The sequence below is a fragment of the Phasianus colchicus genome, chromosome 8 (assembly GCF_987193195.1).
Source record: "Phasianus colchicus chromosome 8, bPhaCol1.hap1.1, whole genome shotgun sequence".
Taxonomy (NCBI): Eukaryota; Metazoa; Chordata; class Aves; order Galliformes; family Phasianidae; genus Phasianus; species Phasianus colchicus.
The window spans coordinates 32,487,150-32,502,846 of NC_143443.1; positions in this window are offsets into that span (position 1 = coordinate 32,487,150).

Consider the following 15,697-nt stretch of genomic DNA (forward strand, 5'->3'; position numbering starts at 1 on the left):
ATTTATAGACTTCCCTCAAAACTGCATCATGAGTGACAGTGCACAGTTAGGCTAATGGTTGATAAAAGACCAATACCCACTAATATCCTGAGTTAAGGATGAAGAAAACAAGGTCTCATTTACAAGCTTTATGCTGCGAGACACAAGTTGGATTCCACACGTACTGTCTGTACTCTCTCCTTTCCCTCTGTGTATATTTTTCTCATCAGGAAGATCAAAACAAGATTATTTATTTATACCCTAACGCTTAAGAAACATTGTACTGCAGTGAATCAGATTTGAAGCTCTTCATGTTCAACCATTTGTATTTACGGCCTGTGGGATAAGAAACATTTGTTCATTGCTTTCCTAGTTGTCCTCTCAGCTCTCATTATTCCACAACCAAATAGCCCCAACTAGAAGAGCTTCCCCTATCAGGCTGCCATTGAGAAAGGCATACATGTGACAAGGAGGTGGATACCTTGGCTGGGTGCTCAGCAGCAGCTAAGACCTGACTCATGCTCCCTTCATCCATCCCTTGTACCCAGGCTCTCTGCAAGGTGCTGCTATGGGTGGCCACAGCCCCATTTCACTCCTATCAACTTCATTGGACCAAATGCTCACATTGCACAGAAGTAGATCAGCTTCTCTGTTTGTTTTCTCAAGTGGTGAATGTGTTCCTTCTTCAACAGCCCTGTAGGGTTGCTGACCTTTTTATGTCCTACACTAATAGATCTCATACTCGCTAATCTCTTCAGAAGATCTAGAAATAAGGTTCTATTTTCTCAGGATGTTGTATCACTTACGTATCATAATGAAAATGCTGTGGTTTGTTGTTTTACACTGCTGGAAGTACCAAGATCAAAGAATTAACACAAGAGTCAAGATTAGATCTGGCTTTGCAAGCATGCAAGGAAGTGTTTGTCTTTGATATGCAAAGAAAGAATCATTACGTAAATTTGATAACATCAAGCTAGTAAGAGCCTTCAAACACAAGCCAAGCAACCTTGAGTTAGCTTGAGACAAGCGTTTTGCTAAAACAGCATTAAAAAAAAGACGATTCCAAAGCCTTAAGTCAGGATTTATTTCAAACAAATCAGAAAGGCCCAGCAATTCTATTCCAGTATTTTGTCTCCTGACACCTTTCTGTAGGAAAAAACATGGGAACAGGTGGAGCTAATGAGATCATTTGTCATACCAGCAACAAGTTTTGTAGTTGTAGAGCTATTAAGATTTGGGGTTGGAAAACACTCATCTCCATCATCCTCATTTTAAAAAGTGAAGATTTAAGCTTTTGAAGCGTTCTAGATGCCATGTATTTGCTTGCCTGTTTTTTTTTAAGCTATTAGTCTTTTGGAAGGGGCCACCAGAATGCCACGCTCAGATGACCTAGATACCAAGAACTCCATGAGATATTATATTAAATAAATGTTACCACTGACCAATGTATGCAGTGTTGTAAGGAGAAAAAAACCTATGCCTCAGTTTCTCTATCAGTGAATTGAAGACTTTCACAAACCCTCACAGTTTAGAGGGGCAATGGTGGTTCTCTATGTCCAGCCCCAAGAAGGCTTTCTTCCACAAGGAAGAGGTGTTTTATGTAAGTCTCTGAAAAAAGTGTTTGGACCACTGCAGCCACACAAGCTGCCATGCAGTTGAGGCTGCAATATACAGAGTGGCTACTGAAAGACACAGATGAATTTTTTATCGTTTCAGAACAGAGACACAGAATCACAGAATGGCCTGGGTTGGAAGGGACCTCAATGATCATGAAGCTTCAACCCCCTGCCACATGCAGGGCCACCAACCTCCATACCTAATACCAGCCCAGGCTGCCCAGGGCCCCATCCAACCTGGCCTTGAACACCTCCAGGGGTGGATGAGCATCCATAGCCTTTCTGGGCAGCTGTTTCAACACCTCAGCACACTCATAGTAAAGACACAGAAAGGAGGAAGGCTGTCACCAGTGTGACCAGTCACCCTGCTCTTAGCTTTATGTGGAAGGTACATGGCTTGGAGGATTATCAGCATTAAATCTATACCTGCCCCTGCAGCCAGCCTCTGCCCAAACCAAAGCAGAAAGGCTGAGTTCATCCCAGGCCAGCAGGGACAAAAGGCACAACTATTCACCCAGCTCACTGCTGACAGGCTGAGCTGTTACCAACTCCAAGCAAAAGCAAAGCACAGACACATACAGAGACTCTCTAACTCTCCCCTCCTAGCACTGCAGGAACCAGCAAGTGCTGTTTTCCCTGGAAGACTGAGGCATCAGTATTTCCTTCCTTTTTAATGCGGCTCTTTATTGTCCACAGTACTTTGGAGCCTCCGTTGCTCCTATTGCACAGCTGGAGAAACTGGGGCACAAACACACGTTGTGAAAGGCCTGAAAGCGGTCAGAACCCTGAACACCATGCCAGGATGTTTGCCACTGCCTTGTATTTCAGGAGCTTTAGAAAAATAGTAGTGGCAGGAGCCAGGCAGATAATTCAAACTCAGCTACAGCCAAAAATACATACACTCTAACTGCAGTACATTATGGGAAAGGCTACATTCCCCTTTTATCGCCCTTTTATTTAAGTACAGTGTCATCACTGGTCCAGAATTAATGCCCGTGCCCACAGCATTAATTACCCTCACTTTGATATCTCACAGGGAATGCTTCAGAACCAGTGAAGCCCTGCAGTCCCTCATCACAGAGCACTTCTTAAGCCCAGGAAAAACTGTGATAATCAATATTGATTGATCTCTGCATTTAGTCCCGCAGCTGCTTCTAAATCACAAAAAGCACTTCATCAGATAATGCATCTTTTTAAATTTACCAAAGAGGTAGTTACGCATAGGCTTCAGGGGCTAGACATGCAAGAGTGCACTGATGACTCCTAGAATAGATGGGAATAATTAAATGCCTAAAAACACAGCTCAAACTGGAGTGCTGACACAGATTTCACTTTGCTGTCTAAACAGCATGCCAAGGAGCATGGATTAAACACCCTTCAAGCAGCTGAGATTCCTGCCTCAGGGTTCACAGCTGGAAAAGGAGGCAGTAGATTAGTCTTCTGGATCTGTTAATTGGCACATGGATGATCCACTTTTTAAACCCCCTTCTACTTGAGACATGGCATAAATCTCTCATTTCCCACCCCTCTAGAAGGCCCCAAAAACCACTAAGCCAAGAGGATTCTTTAAGCCCATCTTCCCAGATGAAGGTGAAACAAGCAGGAACACCTTGACACTGAAACCCAGCAGAATTTCACCCATCCACATGCCTGTTCAGCAGACCTATAGCATAGCTATAGAAACTTTGGTGCAAAGTAGAGCTTAGCCACAGAAATGACAGCACCCACAGGTCAGGTTGTCAGGAATTAAGACTGACGGGTCTTACTGCTATATCTTTGTGGACAACTGACCCCAGCTGTCAGATAAACCTTAAAAATTTAAGAACCCCAGCCATGCAGGCTTGCATACACATTGCATTTCATTAACAGAATTATTTTTTATTTATTTCAATTGTGATCGAGCCACAGAAGATTACCCAACTTTTGAAAATGATGGGAAGGCTTGATTCAATAGATCCAATAGAGTTTGCAAATAGTGAGAAGAAAACTCAAAGAAAATGGAGATCTTTTCAGGAGCAGTATCCTCAACTTTGTCACATACAGTCATACTGGTGGTCGCACACACTGGGAAGAGGAACACAGACTTACAGCACAATTCAGTCTCATGAAAAAGTATGAAACCATTCCTCAGAAAAACTCCTTACCTAACACTCACACCAGACTGTACATGAACTATTTTATTAGCAAAATCTAAGATAGGCTGGCATTCCTGAAAAAAAAAAAAAACGAAGCCCACCTATTTCCCCTTGGCAGTTGCTTTTATACTTGATCGTAGCCTGAGAATGACAAATAGCACTTATTTCACAGCAGAACAAGAATTTTCCCTGCTAACCAATGAAGCTGCCTACTCTCCTTAACACCACATCAATACATCTTCACTGAAGGCTGGGGAAGCCCACAAATTCAGTGCTGGGATCTGCACTTTTCAAGGGCATCAACTTGACACAATATAAATATTATATGCCTTTCTTTCACTTTGTAGTTCAGAATTGATTCATTCTAGAGTAGCTTCAGAGCTGAGTACAACATAACTCATCTCTTGTTGGCATTGGTCTCTGAATAACAAAGCAAGCATCCCAACACATAGTGATGAAGCCTCTAAGAAAATGGTGACATCTTTTTCATGATCAACAACAACCCTACTTGTTTTCTGACCACAAACATTGCCTAGTTCCAGCAATTTAGCTCTCCCAGTTCCTATTCCAACAGCACAGCTTTACTAATTCCTTGCCCTCTTCTCTCACTGTAAGCTTGGTTTTGTTTCCACCAGAAATTGCTTGAGCTAGAAGCCAGTGCAGCAGAACCAAGAAGCAGAAATATCTCCTCCCTGGGCAATGCTGCACCTGGTTGGGATGAATAAAAACCCACTGCCTACAGCAGGTCAGCAGACACCCAGCTGCACGCTGGCTACAGCTATCAGTCCAGAACTGAGACAGAGATTTGGTGGCTGAGCCTGAGGTAAAGATTACTTTTTTCCATGGAGGCCCAGGGGCTGGGATTTCAGTCTCCATGTCGCTCAGGGCAGAGCAGGATCTGGGTGGTAAAGCCACAGGGCAGAGCAGCTATAGCACTGCCATGGAGCAGATGGAGCCAAACCTATACCAGCATTGCTTATCTTATACTTCCATGCAGTGTGGAAGGATTTTAGCCTAATTAAAACTGCTGTTCAACCTTACTAATGAGGCATGCCTGGATGGCCTGTTTCACAGCATTGGATTCTCACTCCAACACAGCCATCTGTTAGACACAGCATCTGAGACCTCCATCAGGCAGGACGCTGTGGACATCCCAGGTCTTCCTGTGCTACCAGGAGTCCTGCTGACTTCAAAGTCTGTATGAACTTCAGCATCAGTAAGTCTGTACGCACAGTTGGTGCCTGGCTGAAAAATGTGGTCTGGACAAAAAAAACAAACAGCTTTAGATGCACCAAAACAAAGATATCTGCTACAGGTCTCTGAAAGAATGGAAAAGTCTTTTGACACTTCCAAATAACTCATTTTAAACTTTATGTGGCTTCAAAAAAACATCAATACTCTCAACCTGAAGCAGAAATTAATTTATTCTACCAGAATATGAGTTCCAAAACTACCAGCAAAATGCCAGTAGAAAGACAACTTGGCAGAAGAATTGGAATGATTCCTCAAAAAGTCTCTTTAAACACAAAACACCTTCTGTAAGACCATCTCAAAGTTCAGGTGGTATCACCCAGGGTGAATTCTGCTGGAAGGTATTCTCAGCCAAGTGCTTGAATTTCACCACTACGTATCCCTAATTTCCACTTACTCACACTTTAAGAACTCATGTTTTTAAGTTTCAACATTTATCGTGAAAGTGAGGATCATCAGAACAATTTAACATTAGGTTAATTTCATTCACTGTATTCTCTGACAGGTCATACAGCATGGACACAGTACATAGAGCTTCTTTTCTCCTGTTCTTACCTCCTTTGTTTCCTCAGATTACGCCCTCCAAATCCCCTAACACCCATGTGCCCTGATGGAATACTAGTAAGTGATTTAACACAAATGGCAAAACAGACTTAGTGCAGGAATAGGTTATGCAAGCCTTCCCTGTGTTACCTACAGAATGTTTCAGTGCATTGAATTAGCAGTTGAGTTCATGGTGACAAAGCTACTTTCAGACAGATAGAAATCATTAGAAATAGAAGCAGAAACTGCTCTAGTAACTTCTTAGAAATGCTCCACAACTTTAAACCTCTTACAGTCTTGATCAAGAAACAAGGGAGTCTGGCTCTGAATTTCCACTAATGGCAATGAAATAGTCCAGGCCCTAAGAGTTCAGATCTTGTAAGAAATAACCATCTATTTCCCATCCCTTTTCACTCCTATCCCCTTCCCAAGGGGTTCTGGAATAGCTTTACCTCTTCCCTTGGAATTTTCCCCTGCTTTTTCACAGGTCAGGGCTTCCTGGCTTCAGCACAAGCACCTCCAAGAAGAAAGCACAGTCACACTTAGAATCCTGAGCTTGCTCTCAGATGTCTTTCTTTCACTTTATCAAGCCAAGAAAGGAGAGTGCCAACAAATCCCTACTGGTGGAGCGAGTTTCTTCCTCCACCTTCAGTTATGATGGAAACTCTACATATACTGCCTAACAGCAAAGGTCAACCTGTTTTAAAAGGCTAAAGAGTCAGCTGTCATTTTTAAAGCATTAAACAAGGTGTGAATTGTAGAAGCTCATCTGCAGATGCATGTTCAGGTCCCTGTTCTATGGCTACATACACCATAGACTTCATAGCCTGCAGATTTTTTTTTCCAGTTTGACTTTGCTCTTTGCTAAGGGATCAATAAAACGCCTCAGATTTCCTTTCTATTGCAACTTTGTCATTGAGGGTATCTTACCCTACATAGTAAGCTGCTGGTAGTAAATATGTATAAATGGCTCAAGTACCACGAGCAAAACCATAGCTAATTGAAACACAGTACAAGAAAAATAAGCAAAACTTTCATTAAATCACCACAAAACAGGAATTAGCTCCCACTGTCAAGAGTTCTCATGAAATTGCTCTTCTCTCCCCACTCCAACAACTTGGAACAAGAACATACAGTCTCAAATACGGCTGGTTTTGGGATCACAGCTACTCGACTTCAAGCAAAGCTCTCATTGATGTCTGCTCAGACCAGAGAGCTTGGCAGCACTTGCTCAAGTCAGGGCTGTTTTGTTCAAGAGAAACTAATTTTCTAACAGGGCTGTTTCACAGTGGAAGCCTCACATCTTCAACTACAAAAAAATACTGCAGGAATGCCCTGGTGGTAGCAGCTTACTCCTTAGCTCAGCTATGAGCATTGACATCAGGCAGTCAGAGAACAGGAAAAAGGAGCACCACTGTTAAGCCTACTGCAGGAGCAGGCATTTACTTTAATCCCATTCCCAAAGATGACTCACATTCCTTAACAGAACTTGAAAGTCAAGGTTCTACCCTTTAAGGTCCTCGTCTTCTTTCAGCATTGGCCCCATAGCAATTTTCCATGTAAACAGGAAAGTTTTAACAGCATAAAGAGTATTTCTGCTGTTTTCATAAGAATTCTTTTAATCAGATGCAATACTGAGAGAAAGCTGCTCCTTACCCAAATAACAGATTGAGTAATATGGAATATTATTCAAACTAAGTGAAGCAATATTACAGAATATGTGAGCTGAGTACTTTAACCCACAACTTCACATATTGTCTGGCACATTAAATTTTGGAAACGGGAAGCAAACTTGGACAAAGTACCTGTGCAAAGCTCCAGCATATGCTCTAGTCCTAACTGGTTTGAGACATTGATACTCAGTTAACAGCAACAACCATATCATCACATACATTTTGGAGCTTATACATATGTATATATATGTAAGGTTAAGGCATAATAGGAGAAGGAGGTGAATACTTTCTTAGAAAATAGCTCATGGTTCACAGCTGTGCACACTCTGTAAGAAGGTGATAGAGCTGCATAGGTTGCACTAGGGCTAGATGTTGTAGGGCCTTCCCTCCTAGCTCTTTCTTATATTTCTTAGAAAAGGATGGGGGGGGGGGGGGGGAAAGAAGTAGCAGCTTACATGAGGTTATAACTAACTACAGTAGTATTGGTTGCTCTCTCATTCTTTATTTTCATTGTCACTGTGCCAAGGAAGAAAATTAGTAGCTGTTTTTATTTGTTAGAGTATATATCTCTTTTCCTTTTTTCCCCCCTCTTTATCGAAGAATGAAGTGGCTGCTGTATGCTTTTCTGTCTTGTTTGACTCTAATAGTTTGTCTCTGCTCTGAGATGGATCACCTATATACATACACATAATTCTAAAATGTGGTCATAGAATAGCTCAGGTCAGACAAGACCTTGAAGTTTATCAAGTCCAACCACAACCTAACCATACCACCCTAATTCTAACAACCCTCCGCTAAATCACATCCCTGAGCACCACATCCAAACAGTTTTTAAACACATCCAGGGATGGTGACTCAACCACCTCCCTGGGGAGCCCATTGCAGTGCTTAACAGTCCTTCCTGTAAAGAAGCTTGTCCTGATATCCAACCTAAACTTACCCTGGGACAGCTTGAGGCCATTCCCCCTCACCCTGTCACCTGTCATGATTTCCTACATTGTAATTTTTGTCTTAGGAAAGGGCCTTATTAAGAGTTCTTATCTGCAGCTGGATTTTTGTTTAGACTAATTAAGGTTTGTGCCTACTTGCTTCTATCCCTTCTGTATCAGCTGTGCACTACGAAGTGGGATCAGGTGGTGCTTACTGGGGTCTCTAAAGTGCTATTGACAAACTCCTTTATGAAAAACTTCGGTGAAACTGAGGAAGCACAGGGTGCAAAGTCATAGGCTGTCATTGCCCAGAAGATGTAGAAGTAGAATGAGAAGTGTTATTATGGTTTCTGCTCCTGAAAACTGGTGGAGCTGGCCCAGACTTCATGCTAATTCCAAAAGTAAGAAGGTGTCCATGCTTACCAAGAACACTAAGCTAGGTGGGAGAAAAAACAAGGAAGAGCTGGTAGATGACTCAAAGTGAGGGTTAATAGAATTCCAGGTAACTCGGTCTGATAAGGACAAATATTTGGTGAGCTTACTGACCATTCTGTTGTATAATAAATGCATGCTGATATTGCTGAAGGCAGATTAGAGAAACAGCATACAGCAATACTAATAGAAACAAAAGGGTGTCACATCTTTCAGTGAAATCTAATCCCACCTGACCTGGTGTATTGTTTCCTATTGCTTCCCACCTTATAAACACTGTAAGGTTTTAGTTCATGTATGGTCCTCACTGCAGAGATGTGCAGTTCTGAGTCTGAGAGGAGGCTCTTGCCACTTGTTGCTCTTTCTTTCTGCTTTGTTTTCTTTTTTTTAAGGAAAAAATGTTTCTAACATAGGGGCTCACTTTGGGAATTCTTATCACTCAGCCTGGCTCTGGCCTGTTCCTGATAGCATTAACTAAGGCATCTAGCTTCAATACCAACTAAAATGTAAAAGGCCCCAGAGATATAACATTGCAGAGTCAACATTGTGTGATTTTCATGGCTCTGTGAGTGCCCTGAGTGCACCAGAGCATTAAGTCGTGGCTGATTTGGACTCAGTCTACAGATTGCTCTACTCTTCTTGACTACCTATAAGTAGAGATGGGCTGATAATTTCAATGCTAAAAAAATTCAGGGTTTAATACAGATCAAAAACAAGTTTATGCATGTATAATACTGTAAAACAATGGAAAGCACAGCAACAACAACGGAACAGCAAAGTTCTAGGCTACAACAAGAGAGAAGATGCTCAAACGCAACAGCCAAAGAAGCAAAGGAAGAAAACTTCTTACCTTTTGAAAGCCTCAGGTATACAGAGATCTCCAGCAAAATACCCTTATCTCCACTGCAGCCCTTAAATAAGGTGGTGGATCCTGGCTCCAGCCCTTCTGGTCACTCAGCTGCATTGCATGCACCTGGGTTGGCCCTGCCTTCCACCAGGTGCTCAATCACTGCTTCAAGCTGTGACTTAGCATTTCCATTACAGCATGAAGCACAGACAATATTTAAAAGATGGAGAAGAGATCAGCATCATGGAAAAACGCCTGCTCCAAAAATCCCCACTCAGAGGCAATGAATACTTCCAGCAGCTTTCCTCAAGCACATGTGGTTCTGCCCCTAGGACTGTTGTGGAGTATTTATTTTACTGAGTCCTTGCCTTTGTTTTTATCATATTTTTTCATTCTCTGCAAACAAAGTGCTTACTGATCCTAATTAACAATACCAAGTGATGATGTTAAATATCAACAGAGCTACCTTCATCATGTTGATATTGAAAGGAACTCAGTAAGACAGCACAACGTAAATAAATGCAGTCTTTCAGTGCTTCTCACAGCTATACCCTTAGCTTCAGTGCAGACATGATCAGAATACCAGGCAGTGAGTCAGTCCCCCCTTTTCATCCTGTTGCTGCTCTGGAGGCATCTATGAAACATTTTGCTTTAAAAATATCTGTATACCTATATGTAACATCTATTGCTTTCATAAGATCTTGTTTTCTACTGCATGATGTTGCTTCTCCAAGAGAATTTTTGTGTTCATGAAAAATTTAAGAATACAGCTGAAAGGGGGCAGCTGGAAAGAGGTATATTTAGCATTTTTTCTGGTGGTTATGTTTGCACCAGATCAACTGTATGATCAGTAGCAACACAGCATAGCTTTGATAACATCTTGCTTTACTGAATGTAGAATGCTTATGAAATTCTTCTAAATAATAATAATTAAGGCCTTTATGCTGTTTGGATGTCTAGAGAGCAACAAATCTCTCCATATCACAGGTGGCTTTTGCAGCCTGCAGGTGCCAGTTGCTAATGGGGCAGCTGGGCCACCTACCCATGCATCGTGCTCCTCTGGGTGATGCAGTGAAAAGCCAGCTCCTGGAAACCTCTGTTGTAGCCTCTGACAGCAGCATTTGGCTGCTTCTCCAATCTCTGTGCAGTCTGAGACTTTTCCTCTCTCATGTCACAACGTGTTAATTAGGATGGGTAATACATGGCCTCCATAAGCTGTTGCAATAATTTCTCTATGCACGCAATTTCTTCTTGCCTTCCTTATCGTGTCCTGCAGTTAATCGTTAATTTTCACTAGGAGCTGTCTCAACAAGTTAACAACATCATGAATATTGTAAACAGCAACTTTCTCTTTGGTAGCCAGGCTCTGAATACCAATTTTTAACCAGAATATTTGATCAAATTCTACTGCACATACCAGTAGAAGCAATATATCCCAAACTTGTTTGTGAATATATAAAGTTTCATTCTAGTGTGAAAGTCTAAAATGGTAAATGAGTGAAATACATATATGTGCACAAAGTGAAAGGTGAAAAAATTCAGTAGGGGATATGATCTGTGTTGTGGTCTTTGAATGGCCTTTTAAGCAACAAAAAACACTTTTTCTACTGATTTCTGGAGATTATGAACCAACTTTCTTCTGTAGCTTATAAAATATAATTTGATCTTTCAGGCCTGTGATGTGGATTTCATTACCCCTAGGAAATCAAATGGATTAATCTCATCTAGAGGATAGCTTTTATTTGAAGACGTTTCAGGAACAGAGTCTAGAGCCAGCTCAGTTCACAAGCATTACATTGTTCATTTTATGAAGGGATCCAACCAGATGTGTTGTACTACTGCACAGGACAGCCATTACAAAAGTGTCAGTTTTCCAGTCTTCTTCCATCTGCCAACAAACTGTCTTTGATTTTCTTTGATTATTTGTGCTATCCGAATGAATGTTTAAACGTTCTCCTCACAATTTTTGCATTTAAAATATCAGCGGAAACCCTTTTGCATATATGATTTCCCAGCATATGGCTGAATTCCCAACATAAGCCTTCTGGCGTGCACAGTCCTCTCCTTGCCTTTCCCCCAAAGGAGGAGTTTCTTTTTCACCAACAGACATAAATGCCAGTAGGACAAGGAGTTCCAACTCTTTCCATACATTACAACGAACCGTTTTAGTGTCAGTGTGATAATTTAGCTGGATCTCCTCCATTATCCCAACAGGGAATGTGAGATTCTGGGGAATTAACAATGGTAGACAATTTTGCAAAGGTTTCTCTGTAACGCGAGTTCTCTGAAGCCATTTCAATTTTTCAGTACATCCCATATGATGGATATAGATTGTAATCTACCAAAAAATAAGCAATAAGTGAATCACTTTTGGGACAAATCAGGAAAACTTGGATCCATACAGCTCTACAGGCATTTGCATATGGCTATATCCTTCTGATTTTGGTCTTACACAATAGCCTGCTTGTAAAGCTTGTAAAGTAGGCTGAGTTCTTGAGTTTCAGGGCAAGCTAAGGAAAAAGCATTTCTTAATGGCCACAGAATTCTTTGTGTGAAAATTTTTAAAAAGATAACCAAGTTCTGCTTTCACTTAGTTCATAAAGCTCGTAAGGTTTGTGCTGGATTTGGCTTCTTTCCCTGATTACAATTTTTTTTTTACTGTTGGTGTCTTTTCTGTGCAAGTCAAATATTACTTCAAGTCTGGGGTCTGTATGAGAGATTTTCCTCTTTCCAAGAGGAAAATGGTGGGGCAGTCTCCTAGATGTATTGAAACTGAAGTGTTTAGACAGAATTTGGTTAGGTATATGTAGACAAAAGAAGTGATAGGGGAGGAGTAATCTTGGAGTTTAATGCTTTTTCCTGTGAAAAGTCCATGTGTGTCAGAACTGTTAATAAATGCCTCATTTGCTTGTTGCTAATGTATGTCTCTTACTGATCTCCTGCTTTAGGGCTTGTCTGGGTCACTCGTGGGAAGCAGAGGAAATTTTACTCCCATTTATTTTGTGAGGGTGAAACTCTCTGAGGACAGAGGCTTTGCAGGAGACACAGGATGTGCTGGTGCTCCTCCTGATGTCTGATCTCCATGTTGCTGGCTGGTGCTGTGCTCAGGGTAGAATAGGTCGTAGCATTGCACATCCATCACTGGGAGCTCCTGCCCTGCCCTGAGCTTTGTATGGTCACGTTGAGCTGCAGTGGGGGAGCAGTGCATCCAACAACCCTCACAGGTTTAGTAAAGGCTTGTTCTGCTTTGTGCCAGCATTCCCTTTGCACGTGTATTGCGGTTGTTGAGCTCTGCAAGTCCTTGACACTCTCCAGAGAGTAAAGGCTCTGTTGGTAATTCTTCAGTGAAGCTTAAAAATGTCTGTTTAAGGATCTGTTATGAGACAGACTGTGTGAGTTTGTCCATTTTCACCTTACTGGCCAACAGTGTGTATTAATGCTTCAAGATGAAAGAATTTGACTTCACAGATACGCAAAGGCTGGAGCACTAAAGGCATTAATCAAGCACTTTGCTGAGGTGCAAAAAGTTTCCTTTAGGCAAAAATCTAAGGTGAAAGCTACAAAGTGTGAGAGGGACTCTGCTCAGTTTGGAGCTACCAAGAGCGAAATGTTTCAAAAGAGGCGACAACTCTTCAGCTGAAGTGTTTTGTTCCATACTGGTGGGAAAGTACAAGTGACAAAAGCAAGGTGTTTGCACTGATGTAAAGGCAATGCAGTGAAATTCTGTTGAAGAAAAGGAGAAATAACAAGGTGTGGGAAAATGGGGTCTTCAGAGCCAAATTATAGTAGGCCCGAAGACTGTAGATATTATTAAATATACAATAGTAGCATTGAAATGAAATACACACATATATGGATGAAATAGAGAAAGTAACGATGGATAATAAGAGGTAGATAGCAGAGAAGAGTTGGAATGGTTTGTGAATGCAATTAATGATTCCAAAGAAATTACAAGGAAAGTAATGATATAGAATAAAATATGATTTCACCAGATGATGAGCAATAGAAAACGTTTCCAATATACAAAGAGTAAGAAGGCAGGAGAGGAGTCTGTAGGCTTTCAAAAGCAAATACAGTAATTTAAAGACAATAGATTTAGCCTCTGCAAGAAAAAAATAATGTTCGCAAAGGATACGGAACAGATGCCAAGAGCAGATGTACAATTTTCAATAGAAGAAAGAAATATGCAGAAGACCATTGCTGTAACAGCAAATTAAGAAATAAAACAATCTCAGCAGTGAGGAAAAAGCCAAAATCAAACTAAGATACATCTTACTGTTTAGAAGAAATCCAAGGAGGAAATATGAGCTTGGGTCGCAAATGTTGGAATAGAAAAGCAGGGATAGACTTAAGGGATATTAAATAGGAATAATAAATGTTATGCCTTCAAATCCTCATAATTGAAATCAGAAAGAAAGCAATACTGTGGAGATAGATTTTGTGGCTTTCTTATGAAGGTCTTGAAGTGTTCTGATAACACAAGCATCCATTTAAAGACCAAAAAAAATAGGAACTTGATTTCTTCTGAAACCTCCATTTTGTGACTTTCTGGATCACATCTTCCCTGTACAGCACTACATGCAGATTAAATGCATCCTAAAATGTTTTGTGGTTGTTTTTTTTTTTTTTTTTCCATTTACGTGCATTCCAGCCATTCAGCATTATGTTTTCAAGATTAAAAAGGATGTTTTTCCTTTGCGTTCTTGCTCTTCAGAGGATTTGTAACAATAACTATGAACTGGTAGCTGAGGGGAATTCTGATTTGCAAAGTGACCATCACAACAACAGAACATCATGAACTAAAATTAAACCTGAGGTTTGGGCTCGTTTCCAGTGGTAGGATCCTATTACTGGCAAAGGAAGCAGAGTACACCAGAAAAATGTGATCCAAACAGCTAGAGAGCCAAGGCTATACGAAATCTTATAGATTAGCTGGGGACAGGTTTAACGTTTTGATTTGGAGCGCTGTTGAGAGAAAAAAGAGCACTGTTGCAAAGTTCCTGTAAAAATGCTTTTCTGTCAGAAAGCACTCAAGCTGTATGGAGTGTGCACTTCAGCAGTACCTGCCTTAACTCTGATGGATTGCTTTGAATTTCTTTGGAAAGCAACCAAAGTACTTTGAGTAGTTAAAGTGCATTCATAACTTATCAGGAGAAAAATACAGCGCGTCATGATATTTGCTAGGAAAAAAATAAGTCAGTTGTGTGTAAAATGCCTCCTGAAATGATTTAACGACGGAAAGTGTCAGTGACACCATTATTTATTCAAAGAGAGCTCCTTGGGGCAGACAACCTTTGGCTATGAGCACGGAAGGATGGAGATGCTGGCACTTTCAGTTCTAAGGCGGGTGCTAGGTTAGCCAGAGCTTTGTGCTGAAACACTTTGGAAACAGGTTTTGAAAGAAAGCTAGGAAGGAATAAAAATAAGATTTAAGGGGGAGGGAGAGTATCATCAAAGTAAGTACTATGTGGGAGGAAGTCGTGTTGGTCTATTTGCTCAAAGTGCAATAACTCCCTATCATTTCCTTTACTTTATTAATAACTACTTTCTGTTTAAAAATATTTTAATCCTTTTCATAGTTGAGGATGACTCATTAGCTCCTTTTTTGTTGTTGTTGTTAGAAATGTCTTCCAGTCTCAGCCACCAGAACAATGTCCCCAGAGAGAAAAAATGATGCTAAAGCAATTCTCCCAGATCCACCAGAAAACTGTTCCCATGAATTTTAAGAGGCAGCTAAGCATCTATAGTTATGAAAAGGAATTCAGAAACAATGCCATACTCATAGCTGATAGAAGATAAATTAATCTATTAGAAGCAATATTGTTCTTGCAGCACCTCATGGAGATGTGGTTGTAGTTCACAGCCCAGGAATTGCACTGTTTGGCCTGTTATTACTCTCAGCATTGAAGAATAATAATCTTAGGGAGAATTTATGCTTTTTCCAGCATGTTGGTGGGTAGGATATGCAGACATCACTACAGACAATAAGAAAAAACCAAGCAAGGGAACAGGAGCTCCAAGCTTTGACTAACTCAGTGCTTCTGCCTTGGTCCCTGCCAGCTGGATGAAGGGTTAAGTGCTTGCTTGGTCTGTAAGACCAAAAAATGGGAGAAAACACTTTTTCCTGCATATGGGCAGGAGAATGATGTGGGACCAACACAAGGAGATGGCAACATGATTGGAGCCCACAGCGCTGGGAGCGTGTATGAGGTAGATGGAGGCCCACAGGTGGCTGGAGAAGAGCCATATCCACAATGTATTTTTTTCAGCAGATGAAGATCTCGGTTTTTAC